This window comes from Symphalangus syndactylus, chromosome 13 (genome assembly GCF_028878055.3).
Source record: "Symphalangus syndactylus isolate Jambi chromosome 13, NHGRI_mSymSyn1-v2.1_pri, whole genome shotgun sequence".
NCBI lineage: Eukaryota > Metazoa > Chordata > Mammalia > Primates > Hylobatidae > Symphalangus > Symphalangus syndactylus.
The window spans coordinates 122,611,188-122,636,582 of NC_072435.2; the positions used below are offsets into that span (position 1 = coordinate 122,611,188).

The 25,395-nt window shown below is 41.9% G+C and overlaps 1 long non-coding RNA gene across 3 annotated transcripts; it reads left to right on the forward strand.

Annotated features, from left to right (window-relative positions):
* Positions 1-20,336, forward strand: LOC129460071 (uncharacterized). Of its 3 annotated transcripts, none has more exons than XR_008650153.2 (4): positions 1-170; positions 10,878-10,953; positions 14,289-14,342; positions 20,162-20,336. It is a non-coding gene; the product is annotated as an uncharacterized lncRNA (long non-coding RNA). The 3 variants fall into 3 exon arrangements; XR_008650154.2 differs by lacking the exon at positions 20,162-20,336 and adding an exon at positions 19,696-19,816; XR_008650152.2 differs by lacking the exon at positions 20,162-20,336 and having other exon boundaries at positions 14,289-14,360.
* The last annotated feature ends 5,059 nt before the right edge of the window (positions 20,337-25,395 follow it).

Genomic DNA, 25,395 nt, shown 5'->3' on the forward strand with positions numbered 1-25,395 from the left:
TCTTGTGTCTAAGCTGGTGTCTGGCCACCAGAGGCAGGTCTGCAGGGCCTTGGCTACTGTGCTAGGTCTGCTGATGGCCACGAGCCTTTACTCCCATCTCTGCCTTAGCAGTGGGGGTGTCTGAAGGCTCAGGGGATACACAGGTCCTCTAGGTTCCTGGGGAGATGATGGTAAGTAATCCTTCTTAATAGTCTTTAAAAAATACATAATTTAACATGGACAAAGCAAGTAATCAAAAGACTATCTGACAAAGTGAAAATTATTGTAAAATTCTTAGCATGTTTAACTAGATTATAAACCCAAGAAATCCTTGCGCTTCCTTCAAGATAGGCCAGCTCTTTGAGTGAGTTAGATACACTGGGTTTGTCATCAGTTAATACTAATCTGAACAAGTCTGTCTCTTTGTGTAATGATAAAAGAGGCCTTGTTGAAAACAAGCCCAAAGGGAGCCCCCTCTCTCCCTGGTAAAGTGCGTATATGGGTCACCTTCAAAGTTAGATATGGTTTCTGTAAGATGAAGCCCGGCCATTCTAAGTCACTTGAATGAAAACAGCTTACGAGCCTGGCAGAAGAATAATTCACAACCTAAGAAAGCACTTTCTGGTCTTTAAAAACATTGAAAATTTCTTTTACAAGAAATTGAAGGGTGGAAAGAAAGGGAGAAGGACTTGAATAGAAAGAAGGAAATTATTGGAACTCTAATGAATACAGAACACAAATCCTAAAGGATAGATTTAGTTTAAGCGTCTGATGGAAACCTTTCTGAATATCACATATCTACCAGCCAATAGAAAATAATGTCGAAGGTGGAAATCTGAAATTAAATATAAAGAGTGGATTATAAAATGAAGACCGCATTGTCCATTAGGCAAAGTCCTTTTTGAGAAACCTATTTGTGCTTTTAAAGTAAGCACTTTCTCCTAGAGGAAAAAAACTAGAAGACAGATAGTAAACCAAAAAAAAAAAAAGAAGAAAAAGAAAAATCTAATAAATACATTTCTTAGAACTCAAATTGAAAATATCCTATGGAACGAAGAATCTTTCCATTTAGAAAATGCTCGCGCAGAAAGTGAGAAAGCTTCTGCAGAAACTTGAAATACCATCTGAACTTTATCAATAACAGATACATCAGGTATGGATTTACCATTTAACATTGGAGAAGAAACAGTTTGAAGTAAAAGGAAGCATCAACCAGCCCCCTTCTAAGCTGGGGACCTATGAAAAAAGAACAAGGGAATTGAATCAGGATTAGAAGCACTTTGCTTTTATCAAAACCTTTTTATCTCCCCTAAGGAAAAAAGCTTGCGATAACTAATTAGCAGGTCCGGCCACTGGAGAAAGCTCAATGCCTTGAGAAAAGAAAATGCACAGGAGAAACACAAGTTAGATGGAGCTGAATTAAAGGTGAGCTTTTGGCCAGGCACGGTGGCTCACGCCTGTAATCCTAGTACTCTGGGAGGCCGAGGCAGGTGGATCACCCGAGGTCAGGAGTTCAAGGCCAGCCTGGCCAGCACGATGAAACCCCGTCTCTACTGAAAAAATAAATAAATACGAAAATTAGCCAGGCAGGATGACAGATGCCTGTAATCCCAGCTACTTGGGAGGCTGAGACGGGACAATTGCTTGAACCTGAGAGGCGGAGGTTGCAGTGAGCCGAGATCGCACCACTACACTCCAGCCAGGGCGGCGGAGCAAGACTCTGTCTCAAAAAAAAAAAAAAAAAAAAAAAGTGAGCTTTCATGAAGTGGTCCTTATAGCCCTGCAATCCCCAGTACAGCTCTGGGAGAGCCTTCAGAGGACACAGTGATCCACCGATAACCAGATCCAGGAGAAGGAAAGAGAACTAGCAACAGATGATCACTAAGTTGGAAAACTGGTTTTTTTCCCCATCTCCTATGCCAACAGTATCACCTTTTCTAAAAACCTTTTGTGCTTTCTCTCTGTAGCAAGAGGAAAGCAGGGAAAAAAGATATTTAAGAGTAGGTCTTAGTGTACACATTCTGCATAACCTAAGGATTTAAGAGCCCTTCACCCTCACCCCTCAATTCATCCAGTTTCAACAAATAAAAGCAAGGAGGCAGTTTGGGGCCAATATAATTGCTGTTATTTGTGAAGTAAAGGGCATACCTAACTTCCAAACACTCCATGCTATGGTTCAGGACTCTTAGGAAAAACACAATAATTGTACAGGCCATCCCTTCTAGAGATGGCCGGGGCCTCACTCCTGCAGTAGATGGGGTATTCTGGGTGCTGACGCAATCCTCAACCCGCAGTATGCCTGTACAAGCAGGGCTGACTAACAAAGGGCAGCGCGAACAGCTTTACGGTGAATGTCATATTAGGATTATTTTATATACCAATAACTAAATCCCAACCATTCTGGCTTAAAAACACACATACAAAGTTTACAATAAGAAATGGAAGTAAGGCCAGGCGCGGTGGCTCATGCCTGTAATTCCAGCATTTTGGGAAGCCGAGGTGGGCGGATCACCTGAGGTCGGGAGTTTGAAACCAGCCTGACCAACATGGAGAAGCCCTGTCTCTACTAAAAATGCCAGATTAACCTGGTGCGGTGGTGGGCGCCTGTAATCCCAGCTACTCAGGAGGCTGAGGCGGGAGAATCGCTTGAACCTGTGAGGCAGAGATTGCGGTGAGCCAAGATAGCGCCATTGCACTCCAGCCTGGGCAACAAGAGTGAAACTCCTTCCCCCCGCCGCCAAAAGAAAAAAGGAAAGGAAATAAAATTTACCTGGAAAATTTAGACTAGTTGACTGCTGGTATATCTTGAGCCAGGCCCTCAATGTCCTCAACAGTCTCCTAAGGAATTTGCCTTCTTTTCCCAAATACTCTCTCTGTCTCTCTCTCTCTCTTTCTCTCTGTCTCCCTCTCTCTCCTGTGTTGGCCGTATTCTCTCTCCATTTAGTAATGAATGTGACAGTGCCATGCTTTTATTCTACCAGTTTAGCAAATCATACTCAGACCCCACACATACACAGGTGAAGTGGAGCTTCCTATTCCTAACCACAGTGTTCACTTCAGAAAGAGGCACGTAATTGAATGTCTGCAGTAAGAACCCTCCACAACAGCTCCCTCCACAGGAACCATTAGAGACCACGTTCTTCTCTTGGAGGACTCTTAGTTACATGTGTTCAGTCACATACGCTTTTCTGAAGCCATCCTTGTAAGAAGGGACAGGACACATTCTGATGATCACGCCAATTCCAAAGAATTTCCATATGAAAGGAGAGTGGTCAAATGACAGTTCCTCAAAGGACAACATGGAAAGCAGTTACTAGAGAAAAGGAGAAGCAATGATGAACAGACAGAATAATCAGGTGGGTGAAGGGGTGAGTAAACAGAGTACAGAGAGGTGACTGTGTGGTGCCTCAAAAAACTGTCCTGAGAACTGGGCAGAATGGAAACTTATCAAATGGAGTCACAGTGCTGGCCCAATGCCACTGCAAAAATCTGGATTTTCACCTCAGTAAACAACACAGATGGAAATTCTCCTTCTGACCAAGATGGAGTAATCAAGACTAGATTCATGATCTCACCTGGAAAAAAAAAACAAAATTACATAAAATAATGGTTTTCAAGACATTAGGCATCAGGCAAGGTAGGACACTGATCCCTAAGAGATGGGAAATGATCAAGGCAGATCCTATGGCTGCCCCCATCCATTGCCTAGAGAGGCTTCTGAGTACATTGCACAGAGTGAGGACCCAGTTGAAGCCTGGTGAACTTCCTGAGCTGGTGCCGGGGAGTAGGGATTCTGGGGGGACCACGGCAGCTGACATTTGCAAGCAGAGTTAACAAAGATGAGGAAAGTTGCGCCTAGAAGAAACTCTTGGGCTGTACAGCGAGCCCAGGTGAAGTCCTCAGCAGGATTCTGATCCGCACATGCACGTGAGATTAGCCAAGGCAGAACCACCTCAAAGGGAGTGAGGGAAAAGTACTCAGAGCTCACACAGGTGCCAATTCCCACCAGCCAGAATGGGAAGGTCACTGAAGCATTTGTAAGTCCTCCAAAGCACAAGGCTTTCTTGTGAATGGCAAGAGATGAAATTTCTTCTACCCACTGCTGAAGGTAAGCCCACCCCAGTCTCCAGCCCCCCTGACCCAGCCCATGATAGTGCCCTTCTCACCAGTCTGATGGATCCAGATCTTTCCCATGCTGGTTGTTGTTATTGCGGGCTTGAGTTTCAACTGCACTCACACACTCTGACATGATATATAAAGACGTAAAAGCAAACAAAAACAGCAGGAGAATCTGGGACCTGTCTCTTGCATCTGATGAGGTAGCCACAACTTTTGTTAGAAGCCCCTGCACACACCAGGAAGCCTCAAAATAATGATGGTAACATCAACTTATTTGGTGAGCGCCCCCATGCACAATGCATCAGATGGTCTGCTAAGTGTTTTACAAGCATGATGCTACATAACTCTCCCTACATGGGCCGGATAAATGCAAAAAGCTGCGTAACACTTTCTTATTAAGACAGTGGGGAAGTGAGGATTTGAAATCATCTCTGTATCAGTCTATACTGTCTCTATGTGATAAAAGATGGAAACCCAAAGAAGCTCAATGAACTACAGACAGCAGCCAAAATGTGTCTGAATAACCCGAGGTTGCTCAGGGGACAGATTTGTATATCTGGAATCCAAAGGATAACAGTTAAATAAAGAAAATGCAGGCCATTTACAAGGGAACTGTCACATTGTCTCCACCCTTTCGCAGACCAATTTCCCCCAAATAGCTGTTTTGTGGTCAAATTAAAAATGGAACTGTGGGCCGGGCGCAGTGGCTCAGGCCTAGTACTTTGGGAGGCCAAGGCGGGTGGATCACCTGAGGTTGGGAGTCCGAGACCAGCCTGACCGACATGGAGAAACCCCGTCTCTATTAAAAACACAAAATTAGCCACGCGTGGTGGCGCATGCCTGTAATCCCAGCTACTGGAGAGGCTGAGGTGGGAGAATCGCTTGAACCCAGGAAGCGGAGGTTGTGGTGAGCCAAAATAGCGCCATTGCACTCCAGCCTGGGCAACAAGAGTGAAACTCTATCTCAAAAAAAAAAAAAAAAAAAAAAAGGAACTATGTTATTTCTTTATGTTTCGTTGAGGAAACTGAGGCCCAGGAAGTTGGAATGGCTCCACTGAAGGCACACAGTAAATCATTGCCAGCCCTGGATGCTAAGAACTCCTCTCCCAGCGGTTTTATTGATGAAACAGTCTTGTCAGCACTCTTGGCAGTACTAATGACTGGGCATTTCCTCTCCTGTTATTATTCCAACCTAATTACTACGGGAAGCATCTGTTGTTGAACATGGCACTGTAGGCATAGCCATGATTAATTGGTTTTTATTAATTCCGTTCAAAAAATTATGAAGTTTGGCTTTTGCTTAGAAAAATGAAAGCTGCATGCATATGTTACTCTCATGTTAACAATAAGAAAATAAAATGGCTAATCAACATAAGCCCAGTAACTCTGAAAATGGAGATCTCCGTAGAAAGAGGTGAGGTAAATTTCAGTGACAAGTTCCTCTTACAGGAGCAAGACATGCAACATTTGGCAAAGCACAGTAGGCAGAGGAGGCAGCTATAACATTAGACAAGCAATGAAATAACATTTGAGCAAATTCTTGATAGATACAATTGAGCTACCACGTGAGTTGGAATTTGAATGCCTAAGAATGCCCCACACAAGGGACATCGGTACCCATACAAAAGAGAGTAATGCCATCCTGAGCAGGAACCTGTTTGCACCCAAGGTCCTACACCTCTGCAGAAGAGAATCTCCCTGCCATTCAGGACAGAGTCAGCGATGCTGAGAAATTCCTGCCTCACTTTTACCCAGTGGTTTATGTGACCTTGTTTTTCCAAACACAGCCCCAGGCAGAGACTTGGGAAGATCCCCTGGATTGTCAGAAATTAAGAAGAGAGACAGGCTGAGCAGGATGGATCACTGAGCAATAAAATAAGATTTGCTTCCCACCTTTGTGCTCTAAATCACAAGAATTTATTACCTTTTCAAGAGGTCTCTATATAATATACACATGATATTTTATACATTGTCTTTATTTTCAGTAGAGCAAGCAGGGAAAAATGAACCTTTCGGGACCAGGTTCCCTGTCTGTGGTTTACGTGTCCTCTAAGCACACAGAAGTAGCATGGCCCTGGACCGCCAGCCCAGGGTCCAGCCAGCTGCCACCAATCCCTGGCCTTTCCCTGGCTCAAGACACCTGGGACTCGCCGGCCATTTTATATGCCACTTACTGTCTAACCTTTTCCCTAAATTGGTTCCTCTGCTGGAGGATTTTTCTCAACCTGGACATTTGTAACACAGATATTTTCTAGCTCAGATTCTTCTAGCGATTCAGGCTTTTGCTGAGCATGACTATTCAGAGGGGCCTCTGGGATCAGTTGCATCACTGGTGCTAATTCCTTAAGCCATCCCTTTGTGCATGCCGTGTTCCATTGTGAGCTTCAAATTCCTGTCAACAAAACAGCAGAATGTATTTATTCATCCCTTGAATTTCTGTTCAGTCATGTCAACTGTGTTACAATAGAATGAGGTGCAAGGGGTAGAGTGCCTGTGCTAAGGTAGGTGTTTTTGTTTGTTTGTTTTGAGACGGAGTCTCGCTCTGTCACCCAGGCTGGAGTGCAGTGGCGCGATCTCGGCTCACTGCAAGCTCCGCCTCCCGGGTTCACGCCATTCTCCTGCCTCAGCCTCTCCGAGTAGCTGGGACTACAGGTGCCTGCCACCACGCCCGGCTAATTTTTTGTATTTTTTAGTAGAGATGAGGTTTCACCGTGGTCTTGATCTGACCTCGTGATCCGACCGCCTTGGCCTCCCAAAGTGCTGGGATTACAAGTGTGAGCCACCGCGCCCGGCCTAAGGTAGGTTTAAAGGGCCTTGAATTTTCCACGGTCTGTCACAAACCTCTGCCATTCCTGTGCAACAACATGCCTGGGCTGATGGGTTCGAAGAGAAAAGTGACAGCCATACAGAGCACAACTGTTTGAAGACAAGGTACCCCCGCCAGGCCCAGCATAGATCAGCCAGTCCCCAGGTAATCCACAAATGCATGAGCCACAAATGATGACTGCTTGGGCTCTGAGGTGCTGTGGTTGGTTGCAGCACCGTCACGGCCACAGTTAACAAACGCACATGGATTTAAACCGGTCCCTATTTGTCTTCTACACAGCACCTCTCACTACCTGAAACACCCTTGTTATTCATGTATTTATGCACTTTAAGGTTAGAGGTTCTTCCTATTGTATTCTCCACTGTATCTCTGATAAGTAAAGCAATGTTTGCAGCATAGGAGTTTCTAAATAGGTATCTGCGAATACATGAATGAATATAATTCTCACATTAGCCCCCTCAGGTATTATAGAAACTTCCCTCATTCCTATTTTAGAGATCTAGAAACAGAGGCACACAGCTATGATAAAATTGTTCATTATCACATAGCCCGTGAGAGAGTTGGGATTTCAGCAGACGGATCTGTTTACATCCATAGAACTCTCCAAAGATGACCTAGACATTTGTGGCCAGCTTCTTTTAGGTCCTCTAAGATGCAGCTCTAACTGTCAGGTCAATCTGACATCTCTGTTATCATTGCAACTCAGTGGAACATTGTTTGTGGTTTTCCAGCAACCACTTTCTAGCTGACACCCTCCCCACCCACATATACACAGCTCTCCCTTCTCATGGAAGCACAATTTGTTCAGTCTGTGTTAAATGTTTTCACCAATTAATCTAGTGGGAAAGGTAACGGAATTCACAGGAAGAAATAAATATTGTATGGGAGCCTTTTCTGAAAGCAAGGGAGAGAATGAGAGGATGGCTCTCCCAGGCTGCCTGTGAGTTGAGTTTATATAATAGGTATCTACGCACGTGCTCATTTAGTGTTTATTGTACACTTGCTCTGTGACAGCCATCACTCTACCTGCAGAGGTTATAGAATACATAGAATGATGTGTTTTCTGTCCTTGAGGAGCTTATATACATATAAATAAATATATATATTTTTGAGACGGATTCTCGCTGTGTTGCCAGGCTGGAGTGCAGTGGTGCTATCTCAGCTCACTGCAACCTCTGCCTCCCGGGTTCAAGTGATTTTCCTGCCTCAGCCTCCGGAGCAGCTGGGAGTACAGGCACGTACCGCCACGCCCAGCTAATTTTTGTGTTTGTAGCAGAGACGGGGTTTCACCATGTTGGCCGGGATACTCTCGATCTCCTGACCTTGTTATCGACCCACCTTGGCCTCCCAAAGTGCTGGGATTACAGGCGTGAGCCACCGTGCCCAGCCGAGGAGCTTAAATTTTTGTAGAGGGAAAAAAATTTTTTCTTATGTCACAAGTAAATGAATATGGCAAGGCAGACAGAAAAACATGGTGTTGAGAAAAGTATCCAGGGAATGTACATTTGAAGTCAGTGGTCAGGAACAGGGTTTACTGTTTCAACATAATGGTCCACAGACCGTTTTTGGATAAGCTGCCACTGGAGCAAAGACTTAAGAGAGACAGGGAGTAAGTAAGTCACGTGGCTATACAGAGAAAAAGACTGCATCAGTCTTGATAGCAAAAGCAATCAGAATTACCCGTGGGCATCCCTTAAGATACTTAAAGGTATAGGACAAGGGAATCTCTCTGCATGTCCAGTGCAGCCAATTTCCCTCCAGTGTTGGGGCTGAATAGCTGATCTTCGCTGATGTCCAAAGGGAGAGGGTGCCTGGCACTTCAGGGCCATGTAGCATGAAAACACAAGGATCATGTTCAGGATGTTGTGACATCAGAGACAGCACAGGACCAAGACAGAGGGGACAACAGGATCACTGCATGCATTCTGGGTTCATTCTGGGGCATTTGCTCACAGTGTGGATAGGACGTTTGAACCATTTAGATTACCTGTATTATTTCCTTTGTCATTTCTCCCTTTCTCTTTTTTTTCTTGTTTCTTCTCTCTTTCATGCATATAAATATCCTAATTTATGTAACCTCCAAGAAACCTATGCTACTTGCAACCAAAGACTGAAGCCATAGATTTATGTTTGCAAAAGTCAAAACTATAAACACTGGGTAAAAGCATTAGGGAAAAGGCTTCATAACAAGAGCTACGCAAAGGTGAACTGGATTACCCCGGAAAATGAGTTGTGTCTCAGGCAGAACACAGGGGAGCTGAATGACCCTCTGTTATGGTATCAGCCAGGGAACTTGGCTGCAAATAACAGTAACAGGGTTGATGTAACTTAAACAGAAAATGAATTTATTGAAAATTAATGGGTAGTTCCCCAAATCCACTAACAGCAAAGAGGAAGCCAGCTGGAATTGCTGGAGGCTGGGCAGACCATTTAGCCAAGGAGCAATGCAGTTGCAAACTGGACGCTGGGGCTGCCAGCTGGCTGTGTTCTCATGTCCCTGCTGGCTGTGTTCTCATGTGCCTGCTTCTGGATGCAAATCTCAGGGCAGGAATTCAGTGGGTCAAGTCTAGCTGTCCTTCCTGTGTCTGAGCTGGCAGAAAGCAGGAAGAAGATTTGTGGTCTCATTTGACATCTTCAAAGGGATCTAAAATTCAGCCCTTTTCAGGAGTCACACAGTGGGGACCACCCAGCAAACAAAAGGCGATTAGATGGGAGGCTGTCTTCCCCTCCAAAATGGGTCAAATATCCCCCAAAGCAAGAGTTATTGTGGATAGTGTGATTTACAGAACTAGATAATCTAAAAAAAAAGGTCCTTCTGTGTCTAACATTTTATAAGTAACAAGTGTGTTAAAATAAGAACCCATGGGAAAAATATGTACAAATTTTCAAATTTTCAGGGATAACAAACTCTACTACTGTATGACACATTTATGACTTCTGAGCTTTTATTGTAGTTGACCAGGTTCATCTGGTTTTAGCCATTCTACGAGTCTAGTGTCCACCAGATACTTACTTAAGCTAGCATCCTACAGCTGTATGTAAAAGAGACCTTCTCAAGTCAGCAGAGCTTAAAAGGACAATTTATTATGAGAAATAAGATGTCACATGGAATACAAAAATTAAGCTGGAATGGAGTCTCTGTAACAGGGAACCAAAAAGCTCTGAGGCTTTTTCTGACATTTCTTTTTCTCTGCCCCCCTGCATTTCCCTTTCTTTCTGTAGATCTGGTTTCTTTTAATGGCGGGCAAAAAATGATGTCTTTCATTTCCACGTTGGAATGTTATGGTCTGGCTGGTCACGTCTTTTTTGGGGGAGCTGCCTTATTTTGTGTTGATTACATATTGATGATATCAACCATAGCATATGTTTTCATTACATATTGATGATATCAACCATAGCATATGTTTTCCCAATCTTGTGAACAAAAACACAGCCCATGTGAGGAGGTATTTGGCTGACATTGAGGCACCTATTCTAGGACGTGGTGTCTCCCAGGACATGCCATTTAAGTTTCAAGCCACAATTAAACTTGACATCCAATTACAGTCACTATTGGTTACAAACACAATTTTACAATAATTAACTGCCAAATTGCACTACCAAATCCAGTTAGGTAACATAAATTTCACCTTGTTATATACAATGATGAATTATGAAGGACAGTGGGAATCTTTAAAATCAGTTTTCATATTTCCAGTAGTAGGTTATTCTTTCATGAAAAAAAAACACACCATCCTATAATCCATGAAATACATTGCTTGAGAAGGAAGAGTTTATAATTTGATCACATACACCTTGCCCCACAATAATTCATTTATATACATTACATTTTTGTAGCAATGCATGAGGTTTGTAATTTTGATTGAATAATTTTACAAATTGTGAACTTTAGAAAAGTTGTAGCTGCACAGTTTTCGGGATTTTCATTACTTGGTTTGCTTGTTTGTTTCAGAGTGAGAGTTTTGACCAGGAGTGGACACTGAGGAGAGCAAAGATCACCTGGTGCTCATCAAGCCACACTTCCAGAGGTAAAGCTCCTTAACTGAGGAATTCAGAAGTAATTAGACTTCCCTATTATCCAAAGCAGGCATCTGGTACCAGCCTTCTTTCTCAAAAATTTGTAAGTAACTACAATTTCTCTGCAGCTCCAGAATGCATATACGTAAAAACTCATTTTGCAACCCATGATGACATCAAGGCACCAGAATGCCTAAAAATGTAATCATCTATCATGACCTACATGGTTCATATGGTCCCAACTTACCCTTAAGCTCCTGCTCTAAGGTGCATACACACCCCTGAGGAACATCCACCGCGGTGGACTCAGTTCTCTCTTGCTGAGGCTCCTGCTGAACTCCTCTGCAGCTTTCTTTCTTTCTAATAAGACTTTCCTTTTCATCCAGTCTATCCTTGATGGGCATTTAGGTTGATTCCATGTCTTTGCTATTGTGAATAGTACTGCAATGAACATATGCATGCATGTATGTTTATAATTGAATTATTTATATTCCTTTGGGTATATACCCAATAATGAGATTGCTGGGTCAAGTGGTATTTCTGTCTTTAGGTCATTGAGGAATCACCACCATGGAATACTATGCAGCCACAAAAAAGAAAGATATCATGTCCTTTGCAGGGACATAGATGGAGCTGGAGGCCATTCTCCTTAGCAAACTAACCTATGTAACAAACTTGTACTTGTACCCCAGAACTTAAAATAAAAGTTTAAAAAAGCCCTTTCCTTTTCAAACTTATACTGTTGTTGGTAAATTCTTCTTACTACCCGTGAGTAAATCACTTCTTGTTGCCTGACATCTGACACCTCACCCAGCAGGCACCTACCCTTTTTATTCCCCATTTACCTGTCTAAGCAGGAATTGGTGACTTAACTAATTTGGAGGAAGATTTTAGCAGAATGAGAATTTGATCAAAGCCTACTGACCCTAACTAACAGACCTATTTGTAGGCAGTCAAGGTTCTCCAGAGAAACAGAAGCAGTAGGACATGGGGCAGGGAAAAGGAGAGAGAGAGAGAGAGAGAAAGAAAAAGAGAGAGAAAGGTTCCAAGGAATTGGCTCACATGCTAGGGGCTGGCTAAGCAAATCTGAAATCTGCAGGGCAGGCTGTCAGAAAGGGCAGGCAAGAAACTCTAAGGGCCGGGGGCTGTGGTCCTATGGTTCTGCCGGGGTGCGGTCCACAGGTAGAATTTCTTCTTCTCAGGGAAACCTGTTTCTAGTCTGGCAGCAAATCATGGCTAAATGGATTTTGTGGCTAAGGCTGCACAGAGATATAGAAAAAGTCCAACAGATATTATTAAAAGGCATTTAATCTCTAGGCAACTCAGCTAAATGAAATGCAGTGAAAGAGTCGCTGCTTTTTTCAGGAGAGATACATGAGGCATCTTTACCTAATAAACACCATTTGTTATATTGAAGCTTTAGGGCCGAAGCCAATGAGTTGAAACTCTTAAAAACGAAATCTTTTGAAAATAATTCTGCACATTTAGGCATGTTTTTTTCTCTCCTTTGGGATCTGAAGAAAATTTCCTACTTACTCTGCCCAGCCCCCAACCTTTCTTTGGCTTTTGTGATGGTTTATTCTGTAAGAGCCACCCACAGAATGAGGACCACCTGTAAAGGTCATCAAAGTTTGTTTATTAAGATCTTACCAATAAGGGACTTACAACGCTTTTCATTTTGGCAGAGACTCCCAGGGGTTTTAAAAGAGTTTTATAGAATCAAAGGAGCCTTAAGTTTTAAGACAGTCCTTGATTGGTGAGTATCCTTTGGGGATGAATTTTTCTCCTAGAGGATGCTGAAGCAGCTGAGCTTTCCTGATGGCTTTGGGATACACTGGATCACCTTTGATTGATGTGGCTTCTATTGGTATATACCTGGGGTCTTTAAAGGCTGGGTGGAATCATCTGTGTTTTTCTGTTGCAACTGATAGAATACTGGTCCTTGGTTTCGAGGTCCAAGTCTTTCATAAACAATTCCACAGATTATATCCTAATATCAGCTAGTGTTGAAGACAGGGGAGTTGTGTTGCCAAAAATAAAAAACTGTATATATTCTACAGTATTTGAAATGAACCCTCTTTGTTTTAATGTATTGGATCTGTTAGTTACCCTTAAAAATAAACATCTATTTGTCTCATATAACTATCTGCTATTTGTCTATTATCTATCTATACATTAACCCTACAGGAATAATTTAGGGATTTGGGGAAAATAGAATATCACAGCACTGGACTCTGTTACATGATCAGAGAGCAGATAGCACTGTAAAGGAAAAATCTTTATTGCCATGAAATATTTTATTATCTGTGTTAAATAATCTCTCCAGAAAATAATGTCAAACAGCTTTGAATCAATACCAAGTGAACAAACTACCAAATTTACAAAATAACTGAGTCAATGTATAGATACATACATGCTACTTACACCTTCCTGACACTTCAATAAGTGGCTCATATAAAGGTTTCTAAATAAATGACATGGTGTGGAACCCACTATGGTGATGTCAGTAGCAAAAACAACATTGTAATAGCTAATATTGATAAGCATCAATTTGGTGGCAAGTAGTCCTACAAAAACGTTCAAATGTAATTCTCATACTTAATACAAATAACACAATAAAAAATAAACATATTTATTAGGCCATATGTCAGTGGTTCTCAATGAAGGTACATTTCTACCCTAAGAGGGTATTTGGCATTGTCTGAAGACAATTTTTGTTGGCACAATGGGAGAGATGCTACTGGCTTCTGGTGGGTAGAGCCCAGTGATGCTGTTAACATGCTACAATGCACAGCACAGCTCTCCCTGACAAAGAATTAGCTGGCCCTAAATGTCAGTAGTGCTGCGACTAAGGACTCCTGCCTTGCATTCTCCCCTTTGATCTTCTCATCCACCCCACGGGGTAGGGGATATTATTGTAGCACGGAGAGGCATCAAGTCCACCAAACTATTTCTCTCTTCTTGGACCTCCACCTAGCCCACGTCTCCTACTGATAAAACTGATTTCTGGTCAATGGGAAGTGGGTGAAAGTGGTGTTGCCACCTCTATTTTGGGTTTACAAAACCTCCTGCTCAGTTCTTCCTATTCTCTCCCTTACTCCCTCTATTGGATGGCCACAGATGATCCAGTGCAGGACGCTGAGAAGCCCACAGGAGAAGAAGAATCCCTAAAGTGAGAGAATCCTGGGCCCTTGAGTGACTGCATGGAGAAGAGCCCCATCATTGACTCATGTTAGACTGTGACTGAAAAATAAACCTCCTTTGTGTTAAGACACCGAGTTTTTTGGTTATGTGTTGCACCAATTTTCCTATTTTGGCTAACACAATTCTTCTACCTATTTTTCAGATGAGGAAAAATGAAGATTGCAGAGACGATGTTTGATCAGAAGTCTGGTTCAATGTAATGCTCTTAGCTGATTGTCTGAGCTCTGTCCTCCTTCTGTCACCTTGATCCTCATGTCTGCTGCAATTCCAGTCCTCCTTCCAACATACACTCTTGAAATTCCCTCTCCTGGCACAGGAAAGTTTTTATTTCACTGATGGACTTAGTTTAGGTTATTTGCACCCTTGAATTTGTCTCTGTGGTTAGGGAGTTGCTATGCACTGATTGTCTTGGGTTATCACCTTAACAAGTCATGGACATTAGATGAGAACGATATGTTGATTCACCTCCAGACTTGATACTGGGGGTCAGCTCTACCCATTCACACCTGATGGCTTCTGTGCTGTGTGCCTGAGGCTTTTCTTTCTGAGGATATGCATGTGATGGAGGTGACCTGGGATGTTTATGTCACAAAGAACCTTGAGAGGGTCATCTGTTCCCTAAAGCAATATGGACCAGGCTTGCTTGAGAATTTCACACAGCTCAGAGAGAATGTGATGCCCAAATGGATGTTTATATTCCAAGACACGACCACCAGGCTAAACATCAGGTTCAGCTAAAAGAACTTTACAGATGGACTTGCTCCACCCCTTCTGTGACTGTCATCCAAAGGCATTCATTCTAAGGCAATTATAATTTTGCACTGTGCCTTCCTCAGAAATCTAATGTGTTTATCACCTACTGGTGAAAGGACATGGCTTCTATTTTAGGTGAAGAAAGAATATTAAGAACTATAAAACTCCCAGTAATTCAGAATGAGGGAGCGGAGACCCAGACCACTTACAGGCACTGCGTCTGTTAGTGTTGGATTTATATTCCTGCCCTTAAGTACAGCCATAAAATACTATCTATTGGATAGTTTTATCTAAGTAGACTTTGCTTGTTCATCTCACCTGACTGATTTAAAGTCAAAATTGGCATTAACTCATGGGGGAAGATAAAATGGAGTGGCCAGTAACTGGGGACTTTCACTAGCTTCATTAGATGCCATTATCTGAAATGATTTACTAGAGCACCGAAGAATTATTTGAGTGTGAAACTATAATAATAACAAATATCTTGTAACCTTGCTACACTTGGAATCAGAAAATTAAGATACGCAGTTCTCTTTCCTGGTCAGTCAGGGAGAAATCACTTGCAAAGAATAACTACTTTGAGAAGAAGAGCAAGTGTTCTCTTTTGGGACTCCCATGGGCAGGGCTGCCCTATGCAGTTGTTCAGGTTGGTCATTGAATAAGGGCCCCGTGGAGATAGAGTAAGTCAGGGATGACATTTAGCCCTCACATCCTGTGTTAGATTAAAGACAGCCACATTTTTTTTCCCCACTACTTCCACGGAGAGATGAGATCTAAGATGAATTTCCTCACATGTGGGCCAGGTTTATGATTCATTTACCCATTGACAATGTTTACGAAATAAGCAAGAGTTGAAGCCTCAAATCACACCCAAGCCAGCTATGTCCAGAACTTGGCTCTTTACCAGAAGAATATGTTAATTGTGATATCAATTAAAATAATTCCAAAAATGCGACCTTTCGTCACTCTTACAATAAATACAAAAGGGTCAGGGAATCAAAATTAAGGGCCAAGCAGCGTTAATGATTATTTACTTATTTATTTATTTTTGGTTGTAGAAGGCTCCCCATTCTAGAAAACATCATTATCATCTGCATGGGTGACATTTAATATTTTCTGCAACCTCTTGTGACATTTCCTCAGTGCAAAAAAAGTGGAGTGATTGCTATCTAGAGAACAATAGGACAATTGAACTAGAAATGCCAATCACAGGAAAAGGTCAATTATCAAAATATTCTAAGAACATTTTCTGGACCTTAAGGCGAAAACATTTTTGAGTTCACACCTACTGCACTTGTTAGAAAACCATTTACAGCATTAGGTAACATATTAGAGTAAATTACATCTTAGACATTTGTTTTGCATCTTCTTGATATAATATGGTAAAGTAAATGGCCCATAAAGAAGAAAAGAAGTAATTTTTCAATCATAAGATTTTAAATATGCAAACAATATTACCCATATCAGAGCATGTATAAAAAGGAGTTAGCTGCATTTTCTTGATGGAAGTTTTACGAAGCTTTCATAGGCAGACTGATTATTCAAAATGGTTAACGTTTTGTTCTATTATATCTTATGTTCTGTGTTTCTGATGATTCTCACTACTTCAGTAATAACATTATCACAAATGTTACAGGGTATGTTGGCAGAAAATAAACCCCGAAGACTTCATAAAACCTTAATAATTTGACTTGAGATTACCCTTTCAACGATGTCAAAATTTGTCCTACTTCTTTGGAGGTTATAGCTTTGTGTATTACTATTTTTAATCATTGTACTCTGTATCAATTAAAGCAAACCTAGCAATAGTAACAGATAAACCTGTACTATTAGTCAGCCCACTAAAGTGTCTTTAGAGTCCATTCGGGTGCTGGAATATGAGAGGCTCTGCTCCACACGGTCACTTAGGGATCCAGGCTTCTCCCTTCCAGTAACTGTGGAAGCCCCTAAGATCTCAAAGGCATTGCCTGGCTTCCTTGCGCCCTGGGTCAACAGATGAATAAAGAGTATTAGAAAGATTACATGGGAGGGTATTAGGGACACACCTGGACCTGCCACATAGGAATGTGCCAGATAGTTCATTAACAGGGGCCAAATCATAAATCACATACTCTGCTCACTGCAATAGAGGCCAGGAAATTTACCTGTGTGTCCAGGAAGAAAGGGAATCAGATATTGTGGACATACAGCAAGCCCTAACATACACTCATTACATTGATAGCCCTCTTCAATTGTGAATCCAGCTTCCAAACATAGAATACAAACACCAAAAGCTGTATTTTTTAACCTCATTGTCACAGTTGGAAAGGAATGCAACTTGGGCTCTGCCAATTAGACACTTTTATGTGAGATTTTGATATGGAAGCTACATTAGGAAATAACTGTGACACAGGGCATCAATATTGTGAAAGACAGTCACAAATGTGGTAGCATGATTCCTGGATCAAGAGTGGTGGTGGCATCTTCTCAAGTGTTAGAGCCATTATGACTCCTCCTACTTCAAGGCTCCTCCCATCCATGGCTCCTCCCATCCATGTCCCCTCCCATTTCATAGTCCCTCTCCTTCATGGCTCCTCCCATCCATGGCCCCTCCCACTAATGGCCCCTCCTATTCCACAGTCCCTCATCTCCCTGGCTCCCTCCATCGTATGGCTGCTGTGGTTTCCTGGTCTTCCCACTTTCAATTTCTCTTTACCATGCTGGCTGGCTGTTTGAAGTGTCTCTTGGAGTTGTTTCTGGAATCTCAGGCAAACCTCTGCTACCCTTGCTTTGACAATGCATGAGCTTCCTAATATTTCTTAATATGCCCTTTCCTGCTAAAATTAGCAAGAGTGGATCTTGTTTTCTGAAATTAAAGATGCTGAATGTAATAGCCCTTTGTTTTGGAAAAACAGAAAAACAAAGACAACAAAACCCACAATTTTTAATTCTGAGGTTTCACTCTGGCTTCTCTTGACAAGCAAGGGAGTTCTGTTTAAGCCACGCAAGGTACTACTGCTAACATTTACAAATTAGAAGGTTTTATCTCTAAACCATGATATCTGATTTTTTTAATAAGTGGAAAGATTTGACATATTTGAGAATAGATCTAAGGAAATCTTCACTCATTAATGCAGCCAATATTTTTGAATGCTTACGATTTACTAAACCTTTGTAAAAGACAGCAAACAACTTCTAGGGTATTTCCTTTTGGTCAGGTTTTATTATCTGATAGAAGCATGAGTGTTTACTCTTCTTGTGAGATAATCAATAATGTCTTGATGGAAATGGGTATCAATTCGTGGATTCCTGAGCCTTAAAAACCAAATAGGTTTCCCAAGGAGAGACTGTGTTTTGGAAATAGAGGTGCATCATTTTCCTTTCTGAAACTGAATCAGTAGCATTCAGATTTGTGCATTTCACTTTTGGTCATTTTCAGTGGGCTATTTTATAGAGCTCCATGAAATGACTTGATAGTAATTGAATTGCTCTTGTCCTTTGAAATAATGAGTCTCAATAATCTTAACCACTGGGGGATGGGGCAGGGGGATCACTGGGTAACAGAAGTTCCAGGTGACAGGAGCCCCATTTTCCTCTTTAGAAGGGGTATCTTCTGGTGTTAAGGGAATGTGTTTGCATGTTCTCACTCATAAGTGGGAGTTGAACAATGAGAACACGTGGACACAGGGAGGGGAACATCACACACCGGGGCCAGTGGGGGGGGGGAGCAAGAGGAGAGAGAGCATTAGGACAAATACCTAATGCATGCGGGGCTTAAAACCTAGATGACTCAGAGCAAAAATAAAAGTAGCAAAGTTAAAAAAAATAAAAGGAAATTCAGATATATCAGCTTTCAAAGTGCACAGGTTCTGGGTCCTGCCATTTGGCATAAAATAGAGTTTTTCAATCCCCACACTATTGACATTTTGGGTGGCACAATTCTTTCTCGTGGGTGGTTGTTCTGTGCATCATAAAATGTTTACAGTTATCCCTGCCCAATACCCACTAGATGTAAGAAGCACTCCCTTCCCATTATGACAACCAAAACGGCTCCAGACCATCCCCGATTCTCCTGGGTGGAAAGCTGCCCCCTCACTGAGGACCACTGCCTTAGGAACTGAGGGAGTTTTGTTTTGTTGGAGTGAGACTATTTTGATGCTGATCTTGTAGAGCTGAGAAATCACATACTCTTCAATTATTTGGAGGCATTTTGCCTGTAAAGATGAATCTGTTGTTTTTAAAATGTCTTTATACTTTGCAAATTTTCACTTGAAACAATACACTGGACACTTAGAATGATCATTCAGTCCAAGTAATCATTCAAATATAATTTATTAACTTGTTTTAAACTCTAGTCCAAGCAATCATTCAAACATAATTTATTAACTTGTTTTAAACTCTGTATAGCTTACAAAACGTTTACATGTAAATTATCAAAACTTCATGTCAATTATTTGCTTAAACAGTAATAGTAGACCTTTTGTCCCTTAACCTCTAATCCTCATAACTGTTAACATAACAGCATATTTGGCACTATCGGCATTTTTACGTTGACGTCCCCCATTTGATAGCCTCCTGGTAGAGCAGGCTGGGAAGCTGCCATCACCTCTGTATTGATTATGAGGAAACTGAGGCCCAGAGGGGTTATAAGTGTGAGGTCCCAGTCCTAGAGCGAGAACAAAGAATGAAACCCATGCGATCTCGATCAAAGGCAGTCCCCATACACCAGGCTGGCTTCTCACACACTCTTCCGGCTCCCACAGTTCAGGGGCAGAAGGAGGGTTTGTTTTATATCTTTTCCTCTCTCTTTCCCACAGGCTGACCTAGTTTCTGTGATGGATGTGGCAGAGGGAGAAAGGAAAAGGGGACACAGAAAATATCATGGGATTTATGGTCCTAGTTTCAAGTCCCCACCCTTTCCCATTCAGTGGCATCATCTTGGGCATGACAGATCTGAGTTTCTCTTTCATCATCTGTAAAGACAACGCTATTCATGCGGTTGTTTGTGAGAACTTGAAGGCAATCAGTCTGGTAGATTTTACATGTTAAAGGATAAATTTCACGTTTGAAAAATTAAATACAAATTATAAAGTACACTGAGTAAGCAATTGATAAAAGATGACTGCAAATGTCCAATATAGTTATTTTTTAATATTTAAGCTCAGTAATTGAAAAAATAGAAATTATTATAATAGTTTGACATCAAATTATATCACCTTTAAGATGCTAAAGTTGAATCTACTACATATTCTTTCTCCTTTTTCTTCCATCAGTTGGTTACAGAGGATGAAGCCCAAGAAATGAAGTAGCCACGTTATGGAAAAAACCTGGATTCCTGCATGACTGTGTGGAGCAGAAACTCCCATTCACCCTCACTGAGCCATGATGTAACAAGAATCAAAACCTTCTTGATTTAAGCCAATGAGATAATACAGACCTCTGTGACTGAGTAATGTTACATGGTTTCAGTGTCCAAATTGGCATTTTTATTTGGAATCCCAATAGTGTTGAAGATGTTCTAAAGCAATTTCTCATCTGCCAGGCTGAACCTCAGTAGAATTCTCTTTAGTCTGTCCATGTGATAAAGATTTCAAATTAATTACAAAATTTATGAAATCCAGAAATTTTATTAAAAATCTGAACTTGCAGTATTCTGAAAAAAAAAAAATTGGCACTGTTGGGCTTATATTCCTGTCTTATGAAAGGACTGAAGGAGGGTAATAAGTAGTCTCTAAAACACTAAATTTCCCATCTGCTCCACCAGGCCACCCTCAGTCACTGGTGTCACCTTCTTTCCCTCCCGACTGTGTGACATCCACCATAGACTGATGGTGAATAACTACTAATTCAGGATTTTCCACGCTAGCAATGTGAGAAACGTTACTGGTATATCAAAATATAATTGTACCTTTTAGAAGATGTCCATGTTTGTCAAGTTTAGGAAACATGGATTTCATTCTTATCTCCTTTCCATGTCTGCATTTCTGAACACTGGCTTGTTCAAAATTAAGGAATGACTCCACTGTTCAAATTATTTTTCTAAGAGATGTTTCACTGAAATACAGGCCTATAGCACTTCTTTCCCTTTTCTCCTGTGTGCCAAGATAGAAAAAGCAAACAAACCAACAGAAAACTATCCAGGGCCAGTATCTAACAAATGGATAATTTGTATTAAGGTTATAAATATTCTCTGTCTCTCATCCAGTGAAACCTCTATTAAGGGTTCTCTTGAAGCATGAAATCTATCTCATTATTAACTGTTTTTAGAAATGATTTCCCTAGGGTGTCAACTTAGAACAATTTTCCTTATCAAAACCTACTTTTTTGTATCATTCAGCAATCCAATTACTTTCTTTTCACACTAATGATCTTTTAAAGGTTGTGTTTTCCTTTCAGAGATAGCAGTGAAATCCACAGTGTATTTTATTTCATGGGTGGCATCCTTTGGGGGCAGAAGAATAAGATTTCTGTGGAAATTTTCAGCTCTTTATTTAGGCTCTGCTGATTTCTCAGATTGGCTATTTAATTAAAACCTACATTTGGCCAGGCTTGATGGTTCACACCTGTAATCCCAGCACTTTGAGAGGCCAAGGTGGGTGTATCGCTTAAGCTCAGGAGTTCAAGACCGGCCTAGGCATGGGGAAACCCCATCTCTACTAAAAATACAAAAATTATCTGGGCGTTGGTGGCGAGCACGTGTAGTCCCAGCTACTCAGGAGGCTGAGGCAGGAGAATCTCGTGAACCAGGAGGTGAAGATTGCAGTGAGCTGAGATTGCGCCACTGCACTCCACCCTGGGTGACAGAGTGAGACTCCATCTCAAAACAAAACAAATAAAACCTACATTTCACTCTCCCTCTTACCCTGGCCATTATTTTACTCCTGCCTTCCTTCTTTACTTTCTTCAAACCTTTTTTCAATATCTAAGAACCCATTGTCCAATGGCAAACATTATGTGGTTCTAACTGTATAAAATATTAGAATTAGGCCTCTTTCTTTAGCAAGTGAAAAAACATCACATTATTTCTAGATAGAAGAGAGGGAATTTATTGGTTTACAAAACAAACATCCAGGTACATTTCAGTTTCAGCTGCGGCTGTATTCAGGGGCTCAGAAGGACATGGTTTATCTCTTTTCATCTCTAAGTTTAGTCTTCTGTTGTGTCAAATCCAAGACACACTTCTTTTGTGAAGGCAATAAGGGCCACCTGTAGTTCCTCTAAATTTAAATCTAGCAAAAATGAAAGTTATTATTACCCCCAGAAGTCTCATACATCTGGAGTGTGCAGAATAAAGATAACTGTCCTAAGACTGCTGTCCTTGGAACGGCCTGTTTACAAGGTTGGCACTTGGCTGCCATCTTGGAACTTGGATGTCAAGAGAGTTCCCACCATTTCCTAATAAGAATGACTCACTTCATCAAGATTATTTATGCAAACAATGTGGTTTATGGTGACCTCCTATTTTGGGGCGAAGTCTAGAATTTTGATATGTGCCAGGCAGAGACTCCTAATGTGACCAGCCCTCAATAGAAACTCCAGGTGCTGATTATCTGATGAACTTCCCTGAAAGACAACATTGTGGACATGCTGAGACATGTTCCAGAAGGAATTGAGTGCTTCCCATATGGCTTCACTGGAAGAGGACTCTGAAAGTTTGTGTCTGGCTTCCTCCTGACTTCGTCTCATGCGCATTTTCCATTTTCAAATTATGCTTTGCTTTTTCAATAATAAATCATATTCAGGGGTTGATTCTATGCTGAGTCCTGTGAATTCTTCTTACAAATTACTGAACCTGGTAATGGTCTTAGGGACCCTGACACATTGGGATTCACTGTAACTACAAACAGATCCTGGGCAGGTCTAACAGGCTGTACATTCCTTAGGCCCTCAGCTGATGGCCTGTTCCCCTAGAGTAGGAATTGTGCATAGTTTCACATCAGCTGGGCACTTTGATAGGTTATTGATGTGCAATTGTCCTCAGGCTGATACAGGTGGTATGGCGAGATGTTGCTGGGCACGAGGTCCAGGAAAAGTGGTTGGCTGAAGGCAGTGTTTGCAAATATGTCAGGTGATTAATTATGCTTTAAGGTATGTTTGGGTGCTTAGGTTGGGGAAATCAGAATCTTGGTAAATTCCACTTGGCATGTGCTTAGAACTGACAGGACCTCATCCTGTGATTTTTGTATCTTTAGTAGAGACAGGGATCTGACAGGACCTCATCCTGGACAGAAAGAATTCTGTCATCATTAGACCTGAGGATGTGAGATTGTCAATAAACTTCCCCCACCAAACACACGTATCTGGATATCTTCTGAAATATGTGTATATTGGGTGAGGCCATGACAATCTCCAAGATTTATATGTCAAGGCGTTACTCTCCCCAACCCACCAACCCTCTATTCTGAGGTTTCCACAATCACACTCCGGGGACTGTTGTGGGGTGGGGGGACGGGGGAGGGACAGCATTAGGAGATACACCTAATGCTAAATGACGAGTTAATGGGTGCAGGAAATCAACATGGCACATGGATACATATGTAACAAACCTGCACATTGTGCACATGTACCCTAGAACCCTAAAGTATAATAAAAAAAAAAAAAGTGGAGGCACATAACTGGTGTGTTCAGATTGTTTGTAGCTATTGCCTAGAAATAACATCTGTACTGTTGCATGTGTAGGTCTCCATGTTTTTGTATGTCGTATGTGTGAATATGCATCTCTGTGTGTGTGTGTATGCACATGTATGTGAAGAGTGTGCTATAGAAGTCTTTGAGTTGAAGAATCTGCACTGCCAAGAAAAAAATACAGAAAAGAAAAACAGGCATGATAAGTAGCCAGTTTTTGGAAAACCAAAACAATGCCTGTACATATCTAGAAAATTCAAATAATCAGAAAGCCTTATTTAAAGAGAAAGGAAACAAAAAGCAAGTATGAAGCAGTTTTTCACTCCATCCACATTTCCCCTAGACCAGAGGCAATCATTCTTTACTACTTTTGTACTTTAAATATTAATCTCTACAGCTCCAAATAGCATACTTATTTTTCTATGTCTTGGTTCTTTGCTAAAATAGCAAAGAACAGTTTTTCTTCTCCTTTCAGAGTTCCTTTTTCTTCAGGGTTGCTTTACTCTTTTTGATTTCTTGGTTTTTTGTTTGTTTTGTTTTGGAGACAGGGTCTCACTCTGTTGCCCAGGCTGGAGTGCCGTGGCAGGATCATAGCTCACTGCCATTTGACCTCCTGAGCTCAAGCGATCCTCCCTCCTCAGCCTCCCAAGTAGCTGGAACTACAGGTGCATGCCACTATGCCCAGCTGATTATTCTATCGTTATTATTTTTAGTAGCAATGAGGTCTCGCTATGTTGCCCAGGCTGGTCTCAAACTCCTGAGCTCAAAGCTGTCCTCCTGCCTCGGACTCCCAACGTGTGTTTGCTTGTTTTATTTTTTGTTTGGTGTCATTTATGTTGAAGGGTGTCCTCGTGTGTGGTGGTCTTTGTTGCTTGTCCATATCAGAAAGTGGGAACTGTGCAGTGGAGCCTGTGGCTGGTTGCTGGGACTGATCCCTGTAGGGTAATCTGCTGGGCTGTTTCATTCCTGAAGCCTTCATGCCAGTTGCTTCAGGCATTTCTTCTTGCCTTGGTCAAATTTTTCAGAGAAGGAGCATCCGGTCTCCTGTGAGGAGGGTCTTGATCTGCCGTCATCAGCCCGGAGCACGGCTGAGGAAGAGACTGTGCCTCCCAGTGTTCAGCGCACCCTTGCACGTGCTCAGTATGGACGCTCATTTCCAGCCATGCGGGAGACTTTCTCTTTCTCTGTCTGCAGAGAAGAATCCAACATCAGTGAGGGCAGATATCTGTTCTGTGCGGGAAACGCGCAGGGGAGAAGAAAAGACACACACACACAATACCTTTAAGGGTAAACAGCCTTTATCCCAAGTATATGGCAATACAGATATAGTAAGCCAATCATATAATAAGCAAATGATATAATAAGCAAATTACAATGGGAAGGGGGGAAGGGAAAAGATGTATGTATTTACACTCACCCGCCTATGGAGGATTCACCCCCAGACCGGGAAGCAACAGCCTGGGTTCCAGAGTCTGCCACTGGTCCTGGCACAGCCAAGGAGAGGTCTCATGAAGCTTCGGCGCGGTCTGGGACCCGAGCTCTTTTTGTAACGAGTTGTTTGGCATGAGGCCCAGTCACGAGGGCCCTTCGCGACTTGGCTCAAGGAACACAAAAAGGTCAACTCGTTTTTGCGATTTTCTATCGTTTTTCAATAACTGACGTATAGGAATACATTAAAATAGAGATTTCTCTGAAACAGCGCTGGATGAACGCCTCAAGGTGCTCACACAACCTGTTCTGGGACTTGGTGACCATTGTTTGTGTCCACGTTCAATTGAGTTCAGATTTAATATTTACCTTTTCCTCCACAGCATCCAGGTGCCTAGAACTGGGGAGGGGGCCAAACTCTGTGGAATAAACGTGATTGCTCTTTGACTCCCCCTCCCTCCCCA